The sequence below is a fragment of the Sciurus carolinensis genome, assembly GCF_902686445.1.
Source record: "Sciurus carolinensis chromosome 14 unlocalized genomic scaffold, mSciCar1.2 scaffold_125_arrow_ctg1, whole genome shotgun sequence".
Classification (NCBI taxonomy): Eukaryota; Metazoa; Chordata; class Mammalia; order Rodentia; family Sciuridae; genus Sciurus; species Sciurus carolinensis.
This window is the reverse complement of record NW_025920110.1, coordinates 537910-545863: the sequence shown is the minus strand read 5'-3', so window position 1 is coordinate 545863 and position 7954 is coordinate 537910. Positions and strand designations below refer to the sequence as shown.

At 37.4% G+C, this 7954-nt stretch overlaps 1 pseudogene; it reads left to right on the top strand.

The window, feature by feature from the left end:
• The first annotated feature begins 5572 nt into the window (after window positions 1–5572).
• Window positions 5573–6373, top strand: LOC124973330 (proteasome assembly chaperone 2-like; annotated as a pseudogene).
• Window positions 6374–7954: the final 1581 nt, after the last annotated feature.

Here is a 7954-nt window from a genome sequence, read left to right as displayed (position 1 = left end):
ATCTTCTTGTATTTGCTAACATTAGCTTTGTGGCATAGAATATGGTCTATTTTAGAGAAGGATCCATGGGCTGCTGAGAAGAAAGTGTATTTGCTTTTTGTTGAATGGTATATTCTATACATGTCCATTAAGACTAAATTATTGATTGTGTTTTTGAGATCTATGGTTTCTTTGCTCAATTTTAGTTTGGAAGATCTGAGTGGTGAGAGATGTGTGTTAAAAACACCTAGTATTATTGTCTTGTGGTATATTTGATTTCCGGAATTGAGAAGGATTTTCTTGATATTCATGGATGAGCCATTGTTTGGGGCATAGATATTTATGATTGTTATGTCTTGCTGATTTATGCTTCCCTTAAGCAGTATAAAATGTCCTTCTTTATCCCTTCTGTCTAACTTTGGTTTGAAGTTCACATTATCTGATATGAGGAGAGATACTCCAGTTTTTTGGCTGAGTCCATATGCATGGTATGTTTTTTCCCATCCTTTCACCTTTAGTCTGTTGGTATCTCTTTCTATGAGATGAGTCTGCTGCAGTCAGCATTTTGTTGGATCTTTCTTTTTAATCCAATCTGCCAGTCTATGCTTTTTTGATTGATGAGTTCAGGCCATTATCATTCAGGGTTATTATTGATATATGATTTGTACTCCTGGTCATTTGGCTCATTTTTGTTTTTTGACATGACTTGGTTTCTCCTTTATTTGACTATTCCTTTAGCGTAGTTCCTCCCTTTGCTGATTTACATCATTGTATTTTATCTCTTCCTCATGGAATATTTTTCTGAGAATTTTCTGTATTGCCAGCTTTCTTTTTGTAAGTTCTTTTGGCTATTGTTTATCATGGAAGGATTTTATTTCATCCTCAAATCTGAAGATAAATTTTGCTGGGTATAAGATTCTTGTTGGCATACATTTTCTTTCAGAGCTCAGAAAACGTTGTTCCAAGTCCTTCTATCTTTTAGTGTCTGTTTTGAAATCTGCTGGTATCTATATTGGTTTTACCCTGAATGTAATTTGTTTCTTTTCTCTCGTAGTCTTTAAAATTCTGTCTTTATTTTGTATGTTAGGTATTTTCATTATAATGTGCCTTGGTGTGGGTCTATTTTAATTTTATATATTTGGAGTCCTATAAGCCTCTTGTACTTGATTTTCCATTTCATTCTTCTGATTTGGGAAATTTTCTGATATTATTTCATTGAATAGATTGTTCATTCCTTTGGTTTGTTTCTCTAAGCCTTCCTCAATCCCAATATTTCTTAAATTTGGCCTTCTCATGATATCCCTTAATTCTTGTAGATTCTGTTCATGATTTCTTACCATCTTTTCTGTTTGGTCAACTTTGTTTTCAAGGTTAAATATTTTTTCTTCAATGTCTGAGGTTCTGTCCTCCAGGTGTTTTATCCTATTGGTTATGCTTTCTATGGAGTTTCAAATTTGGTTTGTTGTTTCCTTCATATCAATGATTTTTTTCTGCTTTTTTTTTCACTATCTCTAACTCTTTACTCAAATGATCTATTGCTTCACACATTTGCTCTTTTAACTGTTGAAATGTGTGATCATTCAAAGACTTCATTTGCTCTTTCATCTCATTGTTTGCTTCTCTATTTTAATTATGTACATTGTGAACTTCCTTTCTGACATTTCTTCTGCTATGCTATCACTGGATTTTATTGCTGTAGCATCTAGGTTTGTTTGGGACATTTTCTTCCCTTGCTTTCTCATATTGTGAGTTATCTACCCCTCTAGTATTGAAACTCTGAATTATTGCAGATTTCCTCTATTGACTTATAGTGTCCCTGTAGATTTCCAATAATTCACCTACTTTTCAGTAGCCTGAAGTCTTGGAGGAACTCAGTAATGCAGTGCTCCACATGAAGCTGCTTATCTAGGGGTGGTGGCCTTCAGGTGCAGTGTATTTCCTGTTTGTGGACAGAGGTGCCTCCACTTGTTGACTGATGGTCATTCAAAAGGGGAACTAGACTGAGAACTGGAGCATATCTGGTCTGGGCCTGTGTCTCTGGTTCTACCACCCTGGTGGGAAAACCTCCCCCAGTGGGGAAGACTCACTGGGTGGAGACATCTCACTGGGCAACTCTCCTCTGAGAAGTTTTCTTTGGTCCAGAACTACCACCTGAGGCTGGGCAGCCCTTCTCTGTGATGTTCCCTTGGTCCTGGAACTTCCACCTGGGCTGAGGGCCTGGCCCTGTGAGGGACCTTCTCTCTGAGTGTCCCTCCTTACAACATTCCCTGGGGACCGGTCCTACCACCCAGGCCTGGGATTGCTGCTCTATGCTGAAGCCTCTTGCTGGGTGGTCCTCCTCTACAATGCTCCCAGTTGTCCAGGTTCACAGCTCCACTGGGGGAATCTCACTGGGCAACTCTACTCCACACAATTCCCTGCATCCCAGGACTACCAACCCAATTAGGGAGACTCACCCAGTGGGAGAGACTCAACCTGCAGCTCTGAGTTGGTCCCAAGTCTCCCAATACCTCCTCTTCTAGAATCCTGTGTCTTTTCAAAGAGCTTCTAGTCTCCTGTAGGAGTCTCAGGAAGGGAGCTCCCCTTCCGATGATGTTGGCTGTGCACTCAGGAATAATTCAAAATGCCCGCACCAGCTTCCAAAGAAGCTGGGGAGCCCCACTGAGGGTGCACTGAGTCAGCACAGAGGCAAGTGCAGTGTTCCTCAACAGTAGGTGGGGGAGGCAGGCAGGCTTAGCAATGGCGTCCCACCTCGACATGGGGGTCGGCAGGCAGGCATACTATTTTTGAAGGGTTTTCCATCTGGAGAAATAACTTTATCTTATTCATTGAAAAATCATATCTGATTTAGCTGGCTTCTGTAGGTGGAAGGGATTCTGTGATGCAAATACACTTAAATTACCTTTGGCATGGAAAATTCACGTGAGGCAAAAGGTATCTTGGTAATAGCAACATGTGGAATTGGTTGACATTTAGAGAAAGAACAAGTGTTACAAGAAGAGTTTTGTATTAAAGCCACATTAAGCTTATTTAGAAAATGTTTTAAATATTAGAGAAATCTGTAAATATGCATTATCCTCTTTTTTCTTGGGATGTGAGAACACTAAAATATCAGTTTATTTCTTAAGATTATATATGTTTTCATAAGCATTCTTTAGATTGTTACTTTCCTGTTTTTCCTTATTAAGAATAATAATTAATTTATTACAGAAAAGTTTTTATTATTTCAAGCTTGAATGAGCAAACACATGAACTTCCTTTAATCATATTGTAGCTTTAAATTGCAGTCAACCTTTTGAAATGGAGCATGTAAAGCAATGTGAAATTACCAGAATTAGAAATTTGTATCCATTCTGATAAATAAGCAGAAAATTAAAGGAGGTGATTAAAATTAAATGCCTTATGTATTTGTACATTATAATGTAATTAATTTTCCACATTTTTACCTAAAATGTCTTGTTATTCCTTGAGTCAACATGGTTTTCTTTCCAAATAATATCATACCATTGGTGGATTTACTTGTTCCCTCCTAAATGACCTTGACATCTTCAGTGTAACTTTTAAAAGACTGTGTTTTGTTTGCAGTGCAATAAGTTTTTACAGAAAGCAATGCCACTTGATAAGAGATGAGTGAAATGTAAATAATTTAGAAGATGTGGACTTTGCTTAGTGTTCAGAGATGCATCTATCTCTCAGTTACAGAGTCTGATTTTATGTTATAATATATTATGACTAATAGCATTATCTTCCAGGCTTTGTTTTAAAGGATGTGTGAGTAATTGGAAATGATTTCTTTTATACAGTGCATTTGTAAATTTAGATTTTTCTTACAGTAAAATATTTCATATGGCATACATGGTTCCAATAAAAATTTAATTGAATTCCTCTGCCAGGCTTATATTAAATGTAAATCATCATGGTGAAGTAGCCTCATAATTGTTGAATTCAAGGTATGCTTTGTTTTCCTAGATATTGTATCTGTGAAGGGCTCCATTGAACTTGTCATCTATAAAGTTCGTTTGTTCTGGTGGAAGGCCTGTCCTAGTTTTTAGCTTTATGGAACTATTGGTTTAATGACTTAGTGAATCAATGAAGTTAAAATGGAGATAAGAATAGAAATAACTTTTTTCTGTAAATTTTACTAGTAGCTCTAATTCACTTGAACCTGTACACATAGAAGTTTAAGACTTAATTTGACCGCTACTCTTGATTTTTTAATTTTCTTTTTTTTTGGGGGGGGACAGAGATTTCAAAGAATGGTATACTAGAAAATAACTACTGGCTCCTGAGGTGGGAGGAGAGAACCCCAGGCCCTGATGCAGTGTGTGCCTATTTCCCTTGGAAGAATATGCCCATCATTGCCAGTATCAATCTCCTAAAGTAACACCACCAGTTTAGGAGGTAGGAGAAGATGGCACATCTGTCCATCCTGAACTAGACTGAGCTGGTTCCAGCACATCAGTTTTTAGGAAAGATACATTTGTCATAACTCCCTATGATTAATAGGGCTGGGTGAACTAATTTCCCAGACATTTCTGGAAGAACACCATTATTGAGTGGAATGGAGTGTTTTAACATTTGACATTAAAAATAACTCATTTTGCAAGGAAATAAAGTACTAATAAATAAATCCAGGTGCCTCATCATAATCTGTTGACCCTCAAAGACAATCTTTCATTTTGTGAAGTTTCCTATTTTACTCAGATAATCATTTTAGCATATAACTATATATTATGGATCTCTGTCCTAGTCCATTTTCCTTAACTCCTCCTATTTTTCTAAGGACACCTTTTCCACATAACCCCTTTCTGACACAGTGTAAAGCACTGTGCCACATGTTCTTGGCTGTGGCTTCACTTCCCTCCTTTTAAATGAGTTAACATGGTTTAATTTCTTCTAACTGCCTTTGATGCTTTGTTCCTCTCTTGTGACAGTTCATTTATTCTTATACCTTCTTTTATCTTCACCACCACTATTCTTGCTCCCTTTACTACCACCAGTCTTGTCACCATGAACAGGCTATTTTCACTCATATTTATAGCCTGTCCAGACTGTTCTCAACATACTTTCTAAAATTGTGTACCAGAAAGATATGTGACAGATTTTTCAGGTGCAAAGGAAGAAAAAATTAATCTAGAAAATTAGCTCCTTATTCTCAGTAGTAGAGTGAGATATCAAGTAGTAAAACATTCCTTGTTTCACTAGAATGACTTAATAGAAAAATTACCTCTTCTCTTTTTCCTCTCAACTTCCCCTCTTCTTTTTATTTCCCTTCCCTTTATTTTTCTCACATTGTTTTTTTCCCCACTAATTAACTGTGGCCTAATTCAGTCTTCAGCATTTTTACATGACTAGTCTTATATTTTTAAATGTGAAAAATATATGTGTGGGCATGTATCATGTTTAAAGTTGTTTTTCTTCAATTAGAGAAACTTGCTTTTACCTTTGAAATGTTAGCAGCAAATTCAAGTCAACAATTCAATTATATTCACCAAAAGAAACACAAAATATGCTCCAGGTAATGGTGAGGCAGAGGCACCAGTTACTGTCTGAGCCTCTGGAGGCCCTGGTTCTCTCCTGGCCCACCACAATCATGTTTGTTCCCTGCAGGGACTGGGTGCCAGAACCAACAGGCTTCACCCTCCAAATGCCAGCAGTGTCCATTGGAAATGTTTGTCAGCTTACAATAGATCTTATCATTTCCACATTGAACCTGCATAAGATTGGCTACTTCTATACTGATTGCCTGGTGCCAATTTTTGTAAACAATCCATATGCAACCACAGAAAAAAATTCAACAGAGCTCTCTACAAATGCTGATATATATTTATTGCCTTCAAGGAAGCTTGTGGTTCTTCAGTTGAGATCCATTTTTAACAAGTATATATCCAAGTCATTCTGTGAAAATCTGCTTTCCTGGGTGCAAAGTAGTGGCTGTGCTAAAGTCAATGTCCTTTTAAGCAGTCAGTCCTACCAACACAATAATCTCCAGTTGCGCAGTACTCTCCTCCAGTACTTGCTTACACCTTCTGTGCACATAAGAATTGAAAATAAAATAAAGAACCTTAACTGGCAAGAAATGGAAAAAAGGTTCATGTATCCCTCACATGGATGATTCTTAGTTTTGTGTCCATGTTCCAGGAGAAGGGATCACAAATACACTCTATAAAGAAATCTGTTCTAAAGAAAACAAATGGTTATTCCGCTGAAATTTCTTTCTGAGGGGGACAATATGCCAGACACCTTAGGTCTTGTTGAGTATTGTAATGAATGGCTTCAGATCATCAAAATTTGTTTACAGAATGATGACCCTACAAAACCTATCTTGCCATGGAAAATTCCAAGTTCTAGGAGGTTACTCTTTGGCAGTGGTCTTCCCCCTGCACTGTTTTGATCTGTTTTATGTTCTGTACCTTATTTGTACACTTGCTGCCAGCACAACTGTAATAACAACTGTTAAATAATCTATATAAAAATGTGATTTTGCAAGAATGCATTAGGAAAAGGATGAGCAAAAGATCTTTGGCAGTACTTTTCTTTTTTTTCTTTTTTTCTTTTTTTACTATTGTATACAAATGGAATACATGTTGTTTCTCTATTTGTACATAGAGTCAAGGCATACCATTTGTGTAATCATATGTTTACATAGGGCAATGATGTTTGATTATTTTTTCCTTTCCCCCCCACCCCCCACCCCTCTTTTCCCTCTATACAGTCCTTCTTTCCTTCATTCTTACTGCTCACCTTATCCCTAACCCTAAACCTAACCCTAAACCTAATGCTAACCCCTCCCACCCCCCATTATATGTCCTCATCTGCATATCAGCGAGATCATTTGTCCTTTAGTTTTTTGAGATTGGCTTATCTCACTTAGCATGATATTCTCCAATTTCATCCATTTGCCTGCAAATGCAATAATTTATCATTCTTCATTGAGGAGTAATATTCCATTGTATATATATGCCACAGTTTCTCTATCCATTTATCAACTGAAGGGCATCTAGGATGGTTCCACAATCTGGCTATGGTGAATTGAGCGGCAATGAACATTGATGTGGCTGTATCTCTGTAGTATGCTGACTTTAAGTCCTTTGGGTATAGGCCAAGGAGTGGGATAGCTGGGTCAAATGGTGTTTCCATTCCAAGCTTTCTGAGGAATATCCACACTGCTTTCCAGAGTGGCTGCACTAATTTGCAACCCCACCAGCAATGCATGAGTGTTCCTTTTTCACCACATCCTCTCCAACACCTATTGTTGTTTGTGTTCTTGACAATCGCCATTCTAATTGGGGTGAGATGAAATCTTAGGGTAGTTTTGATTTGCATTTCCCTTATTACTAGGGATGTTGAACATTTTTTCATATATCTGTTGATTACTTGTACATCTTCTTCTGTGAAGTGTCTGTTCATTTCCTTAGCCCATTTGTTGATTGGATTATTTGGATTCTTCGAGTAAAGTTTTTTGAGTTCTTTATAGATTCTGGAAATTAGCACTCTATCTGAAGTATGACTGGCAAAGATTCTCTCCCACTCTGTAGGCTCTCTCTTCACATTGCTGATAGTTTCCTTTGCTGAGAGAAAGCTTTTTAGTTTGAATCTATCCCAGTTGTTGGTTCTTGCTTTTATTTCTTGTGCTATGGGAGTCCTGTTAAGGAAGTCTGATCCTAAGCCAACAAGTTGAAGATTTGGACCTACTTTTTCTTCTATAAGATGCAGGGTCTCTGGTCTGATTCTGAGGTCCTTGATCCATTTTGAGTTGAGTTTTGTGTAGGGTGAGAGATAGGGGTTTAATTTCATTCTATTGCATATGGTTTTCCAGTTTTCCCAGCACCATTTGTTGAAGAGGCTATCTTTTCTCCATTGCATATTTTTGGAACCTTTGTCTAGTATGAGAAAATTGTATTTATTTGGGTTTGTGTCCATGTCCTCTATTCTGTACCATTGGTCTACCTGTCTATTTTGGTACCAATACCAT